The following is a 17780-nucleotide window of genomic DNA, read 5'->3' as shown; positions in this document are numbered from 1 at the left end:
TGCAGTTCTGGAGCTCCTTCCCCTTTGTGATGCAGCTAGCAACCAGTCTTTTAAGTTTGAGATGTCAGCTGAAAATCTGGTGATTTGCCCAGGCTTTTAGTGGAATCTGATGCCAGTATTGATGTGTTTAGTTGCCTGGTTGTGATTTAACCTGCCTTGTTTTTAGTAACTGCATTGTATTTAGGTGGCCCTGGCACAGAGAAATCTCATGTGACTCATTGTGTAACCCCAGTGCAAACTTTTACATGAAGCACTACAGAGAAACTGTTTTTGGGTAGCAGGTAATCCTTGAATTGGTCCCACTCCTGAAATGATGGTGATCAGAAACCTGAACAGATAAGAATTTCTACAGCTCCAGTCTCTGGGTTGAATCCAATAAAACTATTACAAGTGCAGAGTGACTTCCACTCAGGAAATGGAACTTGCCCTTCCTCTCCTGCCATTGTCCCATCCCAGATCTGCTCCAGGTAGTTGGAGTAACCCACAGAGCAAATGTGGGGTGCACAAGGGGAGGAAAGGAGGAAACATTCCACAGTATGGCCAGAACTTGGTTGGACACAACCCTCTGTCTGGTGAAACTAATAAAGAATACAAGATATTTCAGCTTCTGCTAAGCAGAAGAGACTGCCTGTAAGCAGAACCTCTTAATGGATAGATATAAGGTCAGTACAGTGGTACCTCGAGTTACATATGCTTCAGGTTACATACACTTCAGGTTAAGAACTTTGCTTCAGGATGAGAACAGAAATTGTGCTCTGGAGGCACAGCAGCAGCAGGCCCCATTAGCTAAAGTGGTGCTTCAGGTTAAGAACAGTTTCAGGTTAAGTACGGACCTCCGGAACGAATTAAGTACGTAACCCGAAGTACCACTGTATATGTTTCTCCAGGGTTGTGTCAGCCCTTTTTAACAATATCTACATTTCCTTGGAATCCAAGGCTTGGAAGATCAACATCTGGCCAAGTAATTTGAATACAAAAACTATCAACTGAAATATAGACTCCTGTATTATGACAGCAGGTGTTCTCCTCCCTATCTATCCTTCAACAACAATCCAAGCCTTGCTTGTTCTCTTTACTTCTTATTTATTCTAACTTAATTTATTTGCCCTTTATATTCTGTGTAATATTGAATCCCCCCATGTAATTTCTACTTGCCTTTTCTACAGAGGGATCACATGCTTCCGAGCCTCTCTATTGTTCTTAATCTCTCATTTAAGGCAATACACATTTACCTGTTAGTCCCATTTAACTTAATGGGATGCACCTCTAAATTAGCATGCATAGGATTGTGCTGCTGTTCCTTGCCAGGAGGAAAAGGAGTCCTTTGATTGAGTTTGATAGGGAAACTATGAATGATGCCCTCCCTTAGAGTACTTCTAACTAGCCTTTGTATTCAATCACATAAAGCCCCTAACCCAACCTTCCACTCTATCTAGCTTTTCTAGCTCCTTTTGAAACCTGCCCTTTAGAAATCAAATAATGTAGTTGCAGTTCCCATTCATTGGCATCCATTGATTATCTCCCTACCACTGCCATGGTCAAACAAATAGTGTCAGTATCATGAAACATAAGAGGTAGAGAGGCCTTTGTCTGACTAATGGAACTGGTGATTTTGGCATACTGTCTCTCTCACTGTATTACAACATAGGCTCCACTACAGTATATACCAGGGCTTCAGTGACTTATGAGTCACCACAGCTGGGAGCATTTTGAAATAGTTATGTGTAAAGATACATTTGTTAAAAGGTCAACATTTTTTTTCTTTGCTCCTCCAGGAGATTTTCAGACATTTGTTTCAAATACCAGAGATTATAGTCTTTCTTTCTCCTTCTCACACCTAAACAACACCATCCATTTCAGCACGGCGTCCACAGATGATTTCTTCTGAATTTCGGAACAAGCAACAAATTAGAAATAGAAAAGCAAACACCAATCCATTTGCCGGAAGTCCAATAAGCCAAGCGCTCAGAAACTATTCAGAACTTCAAGATAATTAGCATGTACTTTCCTAGGGCAACAAGCTTTAAAGCAAACCTTTAAAACTCTGTTGGTTAATCTGTGGAGGTCCATTATAATGACAAATTCTAATTTGTAGGCTGTAGAGTTAGGGACCCATAATTGAAGCTCCCACCAATTTCCCCCCTACAAACTAGATTTCACTTACAATTAAAAGTTGAAGCTAATTTAGGGCTTCTTGGCAAGGGGTGTTTTTTTGGAGGGGGCAGGGAGAATACTGAGGATCTTGCCAAGGAATTTCAAGGAAAACAAAAACAAAAGACTGATGACATTTCTGATGGACGTTGTACATATATCTGTTTTTGGAGTCACAGAAAGCATTGAAACAGATTGTTCATCTGACAGACTTAGATTCTCACTACTCTAAAAGGAACAAAATACTGTACATGAAAGGAGATTTCCTAGTCCCCCCCTCTGTCCATTCCCAGCCCTCCAAATTGGCCCAAGTGGTTGGGAGCCTCTCCTAAACAGCATGGGATGAGATGCAGCAGGGATGATAGGGAAGGAAGGCAAGCCTTATTTTGTGAAAGTGCCCTTACCCAATTTGTTGCACCACCCCCTCTCCCAGTAGGCACCCGTGCCCTATCTCATGCTGTTCAATAGTATATTCTGCCAACCCTCCTGATTTTTCAGGGGCAGAGGGCAATGGATTGTGAAGTGGGGATAGAAGTCTCCCAGCATTAACTTCCTTCTCCTTACAGTAGTTGAGATCCAAGCCATTGTATTGTATGTGTCAACTTTTTCCCAGCTATGGATTTCCTGTACAGAATTTCAGGTTGGGGGGGGGGTGGATCCAGCCAGTGAACAAAACGGGATTAGGATTTCTACCTATTTTTTCCTAAAACAAAATTTGGAGGTGATTTTTCACACTCTTGACTGGAAGAAACAGTGAAGGATTTTCAAGAGAACAGAGAAACTTATTATACTAACAACATATCAAGAAGGTTTTCTGATTACTAGGAATCTCTAACAGTGAATGTCAAAGATAATAAGAACATATGGATTATTTTTCTGACAATGAGTGGCAGTTGTTTTGAAAAACAAACTGCATGCTATCTCAGTTTCTTCAATATCTCACAAACGTGTCTATATTGAGACTTTTGCAATAAGATAAATAATTCAATTTGTTAATCAATTAATGGGTTAAAACACAGGTGATTATTCAGCTAAAAATTATTCAATTGGTAGACAATGCTAATTATTTCTCCTTTGTCTCATACCAATAGAATATTTGTGCCTCAGTGGACAAGCAGCTGAGCTATTAATAATTCTGGTTTCCACCAGAGCAACCATTTTTAAATGGCCTTTTTTTTGTATGGAGCAGTCTGAAAAGATAAACAAATGCCTGCCTGGCCTTTTAACCAAGTCCCGCTGATAAATGTGAAAATGCCCTGAGAAGCAGCTTCTGAAAGAAATGAACACACACTGGTAGGCTTCTTAAAAGCAGGACTTTCTAGACAAGAATATGAATTAGGTAAAGGTAAAGGTACCCCTGCCCGTACGGGCCAGTCTTGACAGACTCTGGGGTTGTGCGCCCATCTCACTTAAGAGGCCAGGGGCCAGCGCTGTCCGGAGACACTTCCGGGTCACGTGGCCAGCGTGACATCGCTGCTCTGGCGAGCCAGAGTCGCACACGGAAACGCCGTTTACCTTCCCGCTGGTAAGCGGTCCCTATTTATCTACTTGCACCCGGAGGTGCTTTCGAACTGCTAGGTTGGCAGGCGCTGGGACCGAGCAGCGGGAGCGCACCCCGCCGCAGGGATTCGAACCGCTGACATTTCGATCGGCAAGCCCTAGGCGCTGAGGCTTTAACCCACAGCGCCACCTGCGTCCCAGAATTAGTCTGCCTCTAATGTAAGAGCACATTCCAACATGTGGCTCTTAATATTCAGTATATTTGCATTTTGGTAAATCAGACTGTTTTGATTAAGTAGCAAAGGGAGAGGGACTGTGGAAATATTCTAGTGGAATTGGAGTATATTCTGAACGCGGGGTGTTTTTACAGCGCAAGCATCCAGATATTGGGAAACATTGGAAGATTCTTGGCACGCCTGCATTCTGAAAGAACATTTTATTTTCTTGTCAATGACTTTAGAGCTTGCACCACCGCTCTTCAACGACTAGGGAAAGTCATGCCAACAGAGATAAAGCTATATTTTAAGGGCAGAGGCATGAAATAAGCACCGAGAAGACAATTGTACACCTGTTTCCAAGAGGAAAAAGGTATCTCAAATCTGCTTGGCTTTTTAAAAATTTGGCCAAGGAATGTATTTCAAAAGCCCAATAGCCCATAACATGATTCCCAGCGCTCTGTGCTGTATGCCTAATTGGGCTTTTTCGCATTTGCATAAGCATGATGCTTCATGATTAATGCATAAGGCACAGCGTGGAGCCCTTGTACCAATTCATCTGTATATTCTTCCCTGTCTCTCTCACCCCACTGCTTCCAAACATGCATTGTGTCTAAGCCACAATCCATCATACCTGTAGGTATGGCTGGATTATCGAAAATCAAACCGCACACATTTCATTAGGAAGTGCCTTCTGAATCAGAAACCTCTTTTGTCTTAATAAGAAAGGGAGAAAGTTAGATGTTACGCTCCTTGTGGCATTTACACCTCTTTTACAATGATAGCTCTCTCTCTCTCTCTCTCTCTCTCTCTCTCTCTCTCTCTCTCTCTCTCTCTCTTATTTTCAAAATTAAGTGTCAAGTGTGTCATTTTATGCTGGGGGAATGTACAAGATCAGATGAAATATGAAGATATTGTTGCATTAACAACCTAATTATGATGTCTTGTTATTGCTCTCGGGGCTCCTTTAACCTAAAGTGAACTGTGACGGGATCCTCTAAAAGAGCAACAACATGTTAATAATTCAACACCACAGCCACTCACAGATGTTAAATAGGAAGAGAAGCCACTGCGGAAGGAAGGGGCGAGAAACAAATGCAAGGAAGTCCATAAGCAACTTTCATCCAACTTTATGCAGATTTATTTGTTGTTGTTGTTTTAAAAAAATTTTTTAAATAAATACTGTTTTGGTTCTATTTCAAGTGGATGACAATGACATCCAATGATTTCAGGTAGTAAAAACAAAAATACAAGGAAGATTGAGCAGGGCTGCAGAAGGATTTCTCCAGAATGAGTAAAACAACAACAGCAGCAGCAGCAGCAGCAGCAAAAACAACAACAACATAGTAATAATTTATTATTTATACCCTGCCCATCTGTCTGGGTTTCCCCAGCCACTCTGGGCAGCTCCCAACAGAATATTAAAAACATGATAAAACACCTAACATTAAAAACTTCCCTAAACAGGGCTGCCTTCAGATGTCTTCTAAAAGTCAGATAGTTGTTTATTTCCTTGACATCTGAAGGGAGGGCGTTCCACAGGGCAGGCGCCACTACCAAGAAGGCCCTCTGCCTGGTTCCCTGTAGCTTCACTTCTTGCAGTGTGGGAACTGCCAGAAGGCCCTTGGTGCTGGACCTCAGTGTCCGGGCTCGACGATGGGGGTGGAGACACTCCTTCAGGTATACTGGGCCAGGGTGGGGGCAGTGTTAAATGCAGGAAAGTCAAGTTACAGGATGTTGTCAATGAGGTCATCATGTGTGGCTTCATCCCCCTACCCCCATAAAGTTCTTTAAACATAGAATAATGCCTGAATTGTTAAGAATGATTCAAAAATTATACCAATAACAAATTAGGAAGAGATACCGTTTTATCACATTTTAGCTCATTTGACTTTGAGTTCAAATGGCGAGCTAAGCAGAAAGCTAAAAAAAAAAAAAACACTACCCAGTGTTCTGCTGGAGTCAGTTTTAGGGACAAACTCCATTTTATTTTCAGTTCACTTGAAATTTAATTATTGTTAAAAGTAGTTGCAAAGATCAGGTGGAAACAGCAGTGCTACCAAGTGCTGCAGAGACCTGATTGGCCAGAGAACATTAGACAAAAATGTTTGCAGAGCTTCTCCAAGTTTAAATAAAAATATAAAATGTGTGTGGGACAGTGAAAAGTATGTGGATTTCGGATTTGGGGGACATTTTAAAAAATGTGTGGCATTCTCCTTGGGAGGACTGTATCCCACCCAATGGCCCTAGTGCACCAGCCTCCACTGGCTCCATGCAAGGTTTGTTTTCTGTCCACGTATTTCACCTTTGCATTTCATTTTCTGCCTGCAGGCTGTCGTGTAACTCCATGTCTATAGACAAAGGAATAGAAGAGGAAAGTAATTCCCCTTTATCCAGCATCTCTTATCAAGCATTGCCCCGATCTGATGGACAGAAGGACAATCAAATTTAAGCGGCCAGTTATTTGTCATCTGTTCTTGGGAGAAGGGCAATGACAGGCCTAGAAAGCATCTTGAGAAGTAGAGACATCACCTTGCCAACAAAGGTCCGTATAGTTAAAGCTATGGTTTTCCCAGTAGTGATGTATGGAAGTGAGAGCTGGACCATAAAGAAGGCTGATCGCCGAAGAATTGATGCTTTTGAATTATGGTGCTGGAGGAGACTCTTGAGAGTCCCATGGACTGCAAGAAGATCAAACCTCTCCATTCTGAAGGAAATCAGCCCTGAGTGCTCACTGGAAGGACAGATTGTGAAGCTGAGGCTCCAGTACTTTGGCCACCTCATGAGAAGAGAAGACTCCCTGGAGAAGACCCTGATGTTGGGAAAGATGGAGGGCACAAGGAGAAGGGGGCGACAGAGGACGAGATGGTTGGATAGTGTTTTCGAGGTTACCAGCATGAGTCTGACCAAGCTGCGGGGGGCAGTGGAGGACAGGAGTGCCTGGCGTTCTCTGGTCCATGGGGTCACGAAGAGTCGGACACAACTAAACGACTAAACAACAACAACAACAACAATATATTGAACGTTTACTCCACTTCCCCCAACACAAATAAACTTTGGCTTCATTTTCAGGAAGGATAACCCAGGGCCTAAGACATGGCACTCCCAGCATCTCTTCCACTGATAGCAAAGAACAGCTACTGATGGCCTAAAGTAGAGCTGCTATTTGCAAACAGTTGACAGGATTGTATTACAGAAGAGAAAGGAAATAAAGGGCTAAGAACTACTGGACAAGTCAGTGCAGGAGAACAAGCAACTACAAGTTTAAATGCTTATATGTATCATTCATTAAACATCATATTTCAGAAATCCCTGAAAATAGAGCACAGTGTTTCTAACCTCTGGGTTCCACCCTGCAAGTGAAGTCGCTTTATAAGTGATCCCCAAATATCCTGCAATCAGATGGTGTGTTTACATCCCCAGCAGCAAAACTGTGAATAGCACTGTAAGTGCTATGAATATTTGAAAAAATTCCACATTCATAGGAACGTTAAGTAAATGTTTGCTTGGGTGTTTCATGTAATGGTTATAACATAGGCAAACTTGCAGTTAGAATGCATGAAATCAGACCTAAGGTCCAAAATTCATGAGACAATTAGTTGAAGGGTCACCATACCAAAATGTTTGGACTTGTAGGTCCACTGCCCCCAGAGGGACTGCATATGCACATCAGAGAGCTCACTCCATAAATCATGGGTAGGAAAACTAAGGCCTTCTAAATCTGGCCCACGGATGGTCCGGGAATCAGCGTGTTTTTACATGAGTAGAATGTGTCCTTTTATTTAAAATCCATCTCTGGGGTATTTGTGGGGCATTTGTTCTTTTTTTTCTTCTTTCAAAATATAGTCTGGCCCCCCACAAGGGCTAAGGGTCAATGGACTGGCCCCCGGCTGAAAAAGTTTGCTGAACCCTGTCCTAAATACTTTGTCCTCCTTCCCACACTCCACCCCTTGTTTTGCTCAGCATCCACCAGGGGAAGAGTTCTGCAGAACTTGGCATCATCCTTATTACTTTAGCTGCATACAAACCATCAGTGCTTTTCTTCTAGGAAAAAAAGGTGCCAGTACCGCATACCTTTGAGTACCCCCAGAAAAAACCACTTCATATTTAATGCATATAATTCCCCCAGAGAATCCTAGGAACTGTAGCCAATGACACGACGAGACAACTAACCCCCATTTTGTCACCAATGTCCTCCCTGCTGAGTTCTACAAGGGCAGCACTGAGACTAGGTTGAGAAAGGTGACAGGCTGTGGCACCCCTTTGATTGGTATAACTCAAAATAATGCCACAGTTACTAGTAGAACAGCGGACCAGACAGAGTATCACTCAGCAATTGATAAACGAGTTGGTTTGATAGCCAGAGAAACATCAATTCACTGAGCCCTAATAAATGTGTCACCCTTCAGTGGAATTTACATAACAATGAAATGAGGAATTCAATATTAAATCAATAATACAAATGTAGTTGGTCATCTGCATGGACATTACAGCCATTCCAAGTTAGTTCATGCAAAGAAAGAAGTATACTTCAGAGAATTTGGCAATCCATTCAAGGTCAAAACTAGTTAGTTAATGGTGGAAAGGTTTCTGGAGACAAATACGTTCTTGATATGATGTTTTTTTGTGTGCCAAACCCATAGAACTCTTTTCGTTGAGGCACAACTTGTAAATGACTTGTACCTTGTTTAATCCACAGAGGGGGATGCTTGCATCTGTTGAGTATGCCAGCCAAGAAGAATAGTAATGAACACTTTATCCTGAAGTACCTCAAGACAGATGTCCAAGTGTTCTCAAGAGTTTTATGGTGGCTCTTAATCGTGATGTGGATATTGAGCAACTCTTCAAACATTCAGAAAGGAAGTCTTCCAGTTCAGAATTCATGAGCCCATTAAAAGCTTATTCAAAACTCCCTCTTAATTCAGCCTCATCTCCTAATGGACTTCGGAACCCTTCCTGATACCCCTCCTTATTTCCTCAAGCAAATATCCCAGGAAGAGGGGCCAGATAAGTTGTAGACATATGCTTAAATCCTAGTTGATCCTGATACACTGCAAGTTATTAATTCAATGAATTCTGGGAGCAATGTGTCGCACAGGAACATACATTGCCACTAGGACGCATGGGAATTGTAATTTCCTATGCCACCTGGTTCAAGTATTGGGTCAGAGTGCATTGGAAACTGCATCCCACCTTCCAAGAATTACAGATGAAAGCAATGTTACAATTGATAAAATTGAAAAATGAAAAACAAGAAAAAGGCTTCCTTTTTAATGGGTGCCATACTGGAAGCTGTATGTTTTCCAAAATGACACCAGATTATAAAATAAAATGCAAACTATAAAGTAAAATAGGGAAGGGATGCGGGTTGCACTGTGGTCTAAACCACAGAGCCTAGGGCTTGCCGATCAGAAGGTCAGACTCATGTTTGTAGCTTCGAGAACACCGTCCAACCATCTCGTCCTCTGTCGTCCCCTTCTCCTTGTGCCCTCCATCTTTCCCAGCATCAGGGTCTTTTCCAGGGAGTCTTCTCTTCTCATGAGGTGGCCAAAGTATTGGAGCCTCAGCTTCACGATCTGTCCTTCCAGTGAGCACTCAGGGCTGATTTCCTTAAGAATGGATACGTTTGATCTTCTTGCAGTCCATGGGACTCTCAAGAGTCTCCCCCAGCACCATAATTCAAAAGCATCAATTCTTCGGCGATCAGCCCTCTTTATGGTCCAGCTCTCACTTCCATACATCACTACTGGGAAAACCATGGCTTTAACTATGTGGACCTTTGTTGGTAAGGTGATGTCTCTGCTTTTTAAGATGCTGTCTAGGTTTGCCATCGCCTTTCTCCCAAGGAGCAGGCGTCTTTTAATTTCGTGACTGCTGTCACCATCTGCAGTGATCATGGAGCCCAAGAAAGTAAAAACTTTCACTGCCTCCATTTCTTCCCCTTCTATTTGCCAGGAGGTGATGGGCCCAGTGGCCATGATCTTGGTTTTTTTTGATGTTGAGCTTCAGACCATATTTTGCACTCTCCTCTTTCACCCTCATTAAACGGTTCTTTAATTCCTCCTCACTTTCTGCCATCAAGGTTGTGTCATCTGCATATCTGAGGTTGTTGATGTTTCTTCCGGCGATCTTAATTCCGGCTTGGGAATCATCCAGCCCAGCCTTTCGCACGATGAATTCTGCATATAAATTAAATAAGCAGGGGGACAATATACAGCCTTGCCATATTCCTTTCCCAATTTTGAACCAATCAGTTGTTCCATATGCAGTTCTAACTGTAGCTTCTTGTCCTACATAGAGATTTCTCAGGAGACAGATGAGGTGATCAGGCACTCCCATTTCTTTAAGAACTTGCCATAGTTTGCTGTGGTCGACACAGTCAAAGGCTTTTGCATAGTCAATGAAGCAGAAGTAGATGTCTTTCTGGAACTCTCTAGCTTTCTCCATAATCCAGCGCATGTTTGCAATTTGGTCTCTGGTTCCTCTGCCTCTTCTAAATCCAGCTTGCACTTCTGGGAGTTCTCGGTCCACATACTGCTTAAGCCTGCCTTGTAGAATTTTAAGCATAACCTTGCTAGCGTGTGATGTATCTGAAGAAGTGTGCATGCACACGAAAGCTCATACCAAGAACTAACTTAGTTGGTCTTTAAGGTGCTACTGGAAGGAATTTTTTTATTTTGTTTTGACTATGGCAGACCAACACGGCTACCTATCTGTAGCGTATGAAATGAGTGCAATTGTGCGGTAGTTGGAGCATTCTTTGGCACTTCCCTTCTTTGGGATTGGGATGTAGACTGATCTTCTCCGATCCTCTGGCCACTGCTGAGTTTTCCAAATTTGCTGGCATATTGAGTGTAGCACCGTAACAGCATCATCTTTTAAAATTTTAAATAGTTCAGCTGGAATATCATCACTTCCACTGGCCTTGTTATTAGCAATGCTTTCTAAGGCCCATTTGACTTCACTCTCCAGATTGTCTGGCTCAAGGTCAGCAACCTTTACCTTTACCTTTACCTTTACCTTATAAAGTAAAATGCATATCTTCAGTCCTTTAAAAGGAAGTTATCTTATATTTGCAGTTATTTTAATCAGTAAGCCCACTATGATGGCACATTTATAATTTATGTTCTGTCATAATGCTTTTTATTCCCAGATTTTCTACTACCGTTTTGTTGATTTGTTCATCCTTCTTTCCACCTGAACAGAAGTTCAGGGCCCACACAACAAGGCCATTAATTCATTAAAATGAATATTTTAAAACAATAAACACTAGCAAATCAGTTTTTTTATAAATAAATAACTAAATATCTGGCAATTCTGCTTAAGGTATCTTAACCCTTGCTCAGATTGATATTCAGACTATGAATAATTTCTTGCCCGAAGTCTGCATACACTAATAGCAAACCCAACCACGTGTAACCAGGAGACAATGCAATGGAATATTAGAGACAACAGCTTTAATGGTTTTCATGGCACCTCTGCCTAATTTGTATCCAGATTTGGATATTTAGCAGTAACAAGTTTAAGGCATTCTGTTATCTCTCCTGCCAGTTTACATCACCAGGGAAATGCAGAATGAGAAATGTCTCACTTTCTCTGCACTGAGCCAATTTGAGGTGCAGTGTTAATTACAACGAGTGAAGAAAAAAATCTTTAATAATTACCCTTCATTAATTTTGTGATGAATAAAGACTCCTGGAAGGGATGGAAATGGATCCACGAGCTGTTAATCTGTTCGGAAGCTTATTTTTTAAAAACACACACACAACCCCAGCCTAATAATAAAATAAATGCTATTTGTGGCAGGAAAATGGGTGAATGGGGTCAGGATCTGACTTCAGTTGTGTATGAAGGGAAGCAGAATAAACCAAGAGCGCTTTTTATATGTTGTCTGTTTAATTAGGGGATGATGAAAAACTTCAAACTGCCTTAAATCAGAAAATCCCTTAAGCCAAGATTCTAAGATGTATTTATTATTCATAGCTGCAAGAAGGCTTGAGAAGTATAGTCAGAGGAGTGTGGGATCCTCACACCCACCAAACTAGAGAGTCAGAGAGACAATCCTGTACTGTGGTACCTTGGTTCTCAAACGCCTTGGTACTCAAACAACTTGGAACCCAAACACCGCAAACCCGGAAGTAAGTGTTCTGGTTTGTGAACTTTTTTCAGAAGCTGAACATGCTCCATTTTGAGTGTTATGCTTCCGATTTGAGTGCCACACTTCCGTTTTGAGTATTACACTGAGGTCTTCTGTTTTTGCTATTTATTTTGTGTTTTTGCAGCTCTTTTTTGTTTAGTTTTTGTGAATGTGTGTAACCCAGTTCAGATACTGATTGATTGATTGTGTGACTGCAGTACATTGTTTATTGCTTTCATTTTATGGTTCAATGGTCTCATCAGAGAGTAAAATTCAATTGTTAAATTGCTATTTTAGGGGTTGTTTTTAAAAGTCTGGAACGGATTAATCCATTTTGCATTACTTTCTCTGGGAAAGCATGCCTTGGTTTTGGAACGCTTTGGTTTTGGAACGGACTTCCGGAATGGATTAAGTTTGAGAACCAAGGTACCACTAGACATACATATCTGGGAGCAATCCCCTTGGATTGAACCAAGCTCTGGTCTTTCATATTTTTGGTTATCCTCTATTCAGGAGTGGCTAACATGCAGGTGACAGTGATGGATAGTTGACAAAGCACCCTATGTGAGAGACAGGTAAGAGAAGTTCTCCCAGGGTGGGAGGCAGTGGCTTGCCCCTACAACTGTGGGTGCCCAGGCTAAACATCCTTCAAGTGCTCCTCATAAGGCTTAGTTTCCAGACCCTTGATCATGTTGGTTGCCCTCCTCAGCACACGTTCCAGCTTGTCAACATCCTTCTTCAATTGTGGTGTCCAGAATTGGACACAGTATTCCAAGTGTGGTCTCACCAAGGCAGACTAGAGTGGTACTATTACTTCCCTTGATCTGGACACTATATTTCTGTTGATGCAGCCTAGAATAGTGTTAGCTTTTTTGCTGCTGCATCACACTGTTGACTCACTAGGATGATGATATTGTCAAACATTTGTCGATGGATCCAGATTTAGAATAATACTCATGATTTGATGAAGCTACCTTGATTTTTATCCCAACAAATACTACAGTTCTGATTTGTGAACGATAAGGAAGTATGGGGAAATGAATATGCTGAACTCCAACAAAGACCACCAAGATTTACAAGGGACAATTACTGTTATCATCATTCTGCACAGATATCTTCCAAAAGCTTTGTAAAAATAAAAGAAATGAAATGGGGGAAAAAGTCCCATTTCTAATACTACCTGAAAATATTGAGTAATCCTCATGGATTAACTAAGAGGTTTTATACTAAAATTCAGCACATTAGCTATGCTGAATCACTGAGATAACTCAGAAACAAAACAGAAGACTCTAAACTGTTAAGGTGACTCTTTTAGGAAGGTGACCTAAATGATGTGAAAAATGGAATATTCCCCCGTTTTTAGAAGAAGTGAATTAAAGAATCTGCAGTTGAACCAAAGAAAAGGGGAAAGAGGTCGTGGCAATTTGCATTTCACTTTCACCAATTCTCAGTATAATTGTCATGGGAAATTATAGTGAAATTAACCAACTGTCATGTGAAACACATACATTCATTGTTTAAGTAACATAGGACCCTTAGTTACTTATTTTCCATGACAGTTATTTTATTTAGATATCACACAGTGGGACTTTCCATCCTTGCCTCCTATATGTAGTCCCTCAATGTCCACCCCATCCGCCCCAGATCTACTCCTGAGATTTGGGGATGGGGGGAGGAGGGACTTATAGTTATAATGCAAAAAAGGAAAAGTTCAGTTGCATGTGATACTGTATATCACCCATAATAAATGCATCCATTATAAATGCAAGACAGGAAAGCACTCTTACCTGAGATGTGTTGCTTTAACAATAAGTTGTCACCATCGACTCCAGTGTCTTCCTCATTTTGAAGCTGGAGGCAATTCAGAGCTTCTAAACTTCCTGAAAGCGGGGGCCTATTACTTCTGAAGCCCACCAATCCCTCCAGCCAGATTCAGCAATCTGATTCCCATCCATCTTTCCTTAGAAGGTGTCATTAAGCTTTGCAGAGCAGTGGGGCCATCACTACATCCACAATTTTATCTCCCCATCTGATAACTGATCACCCCTTCTGACAAGTGCAATTCCTTTCACATTGAGTGGGGTGGGTGGGATAATTTCTTTTGTCATGGCACTAGAATCATCTCCTCCTGTCAGAATGGAACCAAGGAGAAGTATTTGTAAAGGTAGAGGACCCCTGGACTCCCCTGTGAGTGTCTGAGGGCCCTGCTCTTGCCACTTACCATCTGGTCTGGGCAGGGCCTGAAGCCTCAAAAGGACTGCTCTGCTGCCCAGGAGGACTCCCCTGTGAGTGTCTGAGGGCCCTGCTCTTGCCACTTACCATCTGGCCTGGGGTGGGGCCTGAAGCCTCAAAAGGACTGCTCTGCTGCCCAGGAGGACTCCCCTGTGAGTGTCTGAGGGCCCTGCTCTTGCCACTTACCATCTGGCCTGGGGCGGGGCCTGAAGCCTCAAAAGGACTGCTCTGCTGCCCAGGAGGACTCCCCTGTGAGTGTCTGAGGGCCCTGCTCTTGCCACTTACCATCTGGCCTGGGGCGGGGCCTGAAGCCTCAAAAGGACTGCTCTGCTGCCCAGGAGGACTCCCCTGTGAGTGTCTGAGGGCCCTGCTCTTGCCACTTACCATCTGGCCTGGGGCGGGGCCTGAAGCCTCAAAAGGACTGCTCTGCTGCCCAGGAGGACACCCCTGTGAGTGTCTGAGGGCCCTGCTCTTGCCACTTACCATCTGGCCTGGGGCGGGGCCTGAAGCCTCACAAGGACTGCTCCTGCCACTTACTATCTGGCCCAGGTGGGGCCTCACAGGGACGGTTGTTGCCACTGATGCTGCTATTGCCCAGGAGGACCCGGAGGGGTGCAGAGTTCTTTTTAACATGTTTTAAAATGTTCCTTTCCCTTTAGATTTTTTATATATGGGGGTGGGATGGATGTTTGGGTGGGCTTGGGAATTTTTTAGATTTTGATGAATTTGTAATTTTGCAGTTTTTATTTGTATTGTTTTATTGTTTTTTGGGTTGTTTTTGTTTTTTGTTTTTATTGTTTTAAGGTTTTATTGTTTTAGGCTGCGAAAGAATAACATTAATTGCCATCAATGGAGGCTACTATGAGGCTTGGGATTGCTACCGTGGAGGGGCGAGGGAGGTATGTGGTGGGGGCAGAAGTTATAGGCGAAGGGGATCGAGATATGGATATGCTCGTACCCCTTCCAATCTGCACCTCATCCCGAGGGACAAGGTTAGGGTGAGCAAGGATTATTCACCTCCGTCACTGGTGCTTTGCAATGCCAGGTCTATAGGCAACAAAACCGCCACCCTGCGAGATTTCTTTATCTCGCAGGGGGTCGACCTGGCTTGTGTGACGGAGACCTGGGTGCGCGAAGGGGCAACAGTTACCTTACGAGAGATGGTGCCCCCGGGTTTCTCCGTCCTTCACCAGTCCCGGACTGTGGTCCGGGGAGGAGGGGTGGCATTATTAATCCGGGAAGATTGTCCTTTCAGGGCTCTACCATCGCCATCGATCCCCGGCATTGAATGTGTTGGCCTAGTGTGGTGCTCTGAGGAGAGCTTGGCTGTCTGGCTGGTGTACCGGCCACCTAGCGCACCAGCAGCCACCCTGTCAGGCCTATTGGAGGCGGTGGCCGGCTGGGCCTTGGAGTTCCCTAACCTATTGGTATTGGGGGACTTCAACATCCATGCTGATGCCACTCCCTCCTCACAGGCTCTGGACCTGGTGTCTTCCATGGCGACACTAGGGCTCTCCCAGTTTGTTTCGGGCCCCATACATCAAGCAGGCCACACGCTGGATTTGATCTTTGGCATAGGTATAGATGTGATCACTACGCTCTGAAAGCCAGGATTGACTTTCCACCCCCACCCTGCTTAGGTGGCGAGCCGATTTGGGCTCGCCCACAGAGGCTGATGGACCCTGATAGATTCCGCCAAGCCTTGCGGGACCTTGCTCCCCCTGGAGACTCATTGACTGAGCTTGTTGAGGGCTGGAATATCCAGCTCCTGGCAGCCATCGATGAGATCGCACCGAAGCGCCCTCTGCGACCCCGCAGAAACCGGGCTCCCTGGTTTACCGAGGAGCTCCGGAAAATGAAGCGGGACCTCAGACGGCTAGAGCGAGTATGGCGGGGTGCCCGTGACGGAGCCTCAAAAACATCTTATAGGGCTTTTATGAAAACCTACGAGATGGCGGTGAAGGCTGCTAAGAAGTCCTACTTCTCGGTCTCCATTGCATCCGCTAGCTCTCACCCGGCGCAATTATTTAGTATAATCAGGTCTTTAACGTCCCTTGAGGGACAGCCAAATTTAATTTTTTTTTTATAATGATATTTTATTAAATTTCCACAATAAAAAAATTATAAACAATAAATAGGAAAAGCACAAAAAATACATACCACAAAAATACAAACACTTAACATAGAAAAAGAAGGGAAAAAAAGAACACTCTTTTCAAATTCATGTCCTTCATAACCTTATTTTCTTGACTTCCACCCGCCCTCCTTTCTTGTATTCCACTTCAAATTTAATTTAGCAAATTCATTTATATTAGTTTTATCCTTTAAAAGTTCCTTCAAATATTATATTATTCAAATTTTCATCCAATATCTATCCCTTCTTTCATATTCTTATTTATCTTAGTTACTTGAACCTCTTCTTTTCATTTCAGTGTCCTCAACATTCAAAGATTTTGCAATGTTTTTGTAAGTAGTTTTTAAACTTCTTCCAATCTTCTTTCACCTGCTCTTCTCCTTGATCTCGTATTCTGCCAGTCATTTCTGCCATTTCCATGTAGTCCATTACTTGCATCTGCCATTCTTCCAAGGTGGGTAGATCCTGTGTCTTCCAATGCTTTGCAACAAGAATTCTTGCTGCTGCTGTGAGGGACAGCCAAATTTAAATAACAATTTGACACACAGCTGTGAGGCATTTGCGAGCTTTTTTGCGGATAAGGTCTTGTTGCTCCGCCATGACCTCCCTGCCAATTTGGATACAATAAAGGAACTGGAGGCGCCTCTACTGTCCTCGGGTCCAGTATTGGACCACTTCGACAGAATATCCCCAGCCGATGTGGACAGACTCCTCCGAGCTGGAAAGCCCACCACCTGTCCTCTTGACCCGTGCCCGTCTTGGCTGATTAGAGCGTGTCCAGACGAGGTGCGGGCCCTCCTGGGGGATATCATCAATTTGTCCCTTGGCACAGGGACATTCCCAGGGGAACTGAAGGAGGCAGTGGTGCGCCCGCTCTTAAAGAAAACATCATTAGTTCCTTTAGATCTATCCAATTACCACCCGGTTTCGAATCTTCCGTTCCTGGGTAAGGTGATTGAGAGAGCGGTTGCTGAACAGCTTGGTGAGTTTCTGGATGAAACATCGGCTCTGGATCCATTCCAGTCCGGCTTCCGCGCTGGTCATGGGACCGAGACGGCTCTGGTTGCCCTAACAGATGATCTTCATAGACAGCTGGATCGAGGCGGGTCGGGGCTGCTGATTCTTCTAGATCTGTCAGCAGCTTTCGACATGGTCGATCACGAACCTCTGGACCACCGCCTTGCCGACGTGGGGATCCAGGGCACAGTCCTTCAATGGCTGCGCTCGTTTCTCTCTGGTCGGGGACAGAGGGTGGCGCTTGGGGGGGGGGGGAATTGTCATCGCGCCACTCCTTGGTGTGTGGAGTACCTCAGGGTGCGATACTCTCCCCGATGCTTTTCAACATCTTTATGCGCCCCCTCGCCCAGCTTGTCCGGAGTTTTGGGCTGGGTTGCCATCAGTATGCTGATGA

The sequence above is a fragment of the Podarcis cretensis genome (assembly GCF_951804945.1).
Source record: "Podarcis cretensis genome assembly, chromosome: 1".
NCBI classification, from domain to species: domain Eukaryota; kingdom Metazoa; phylum Chordata; class Lepidosauria; order Squamata; family Lacertidae; genus Podarcis; species Podarcis cretensis.
This window is presented reverse-complemented; position numbering follows the sequence as displayed.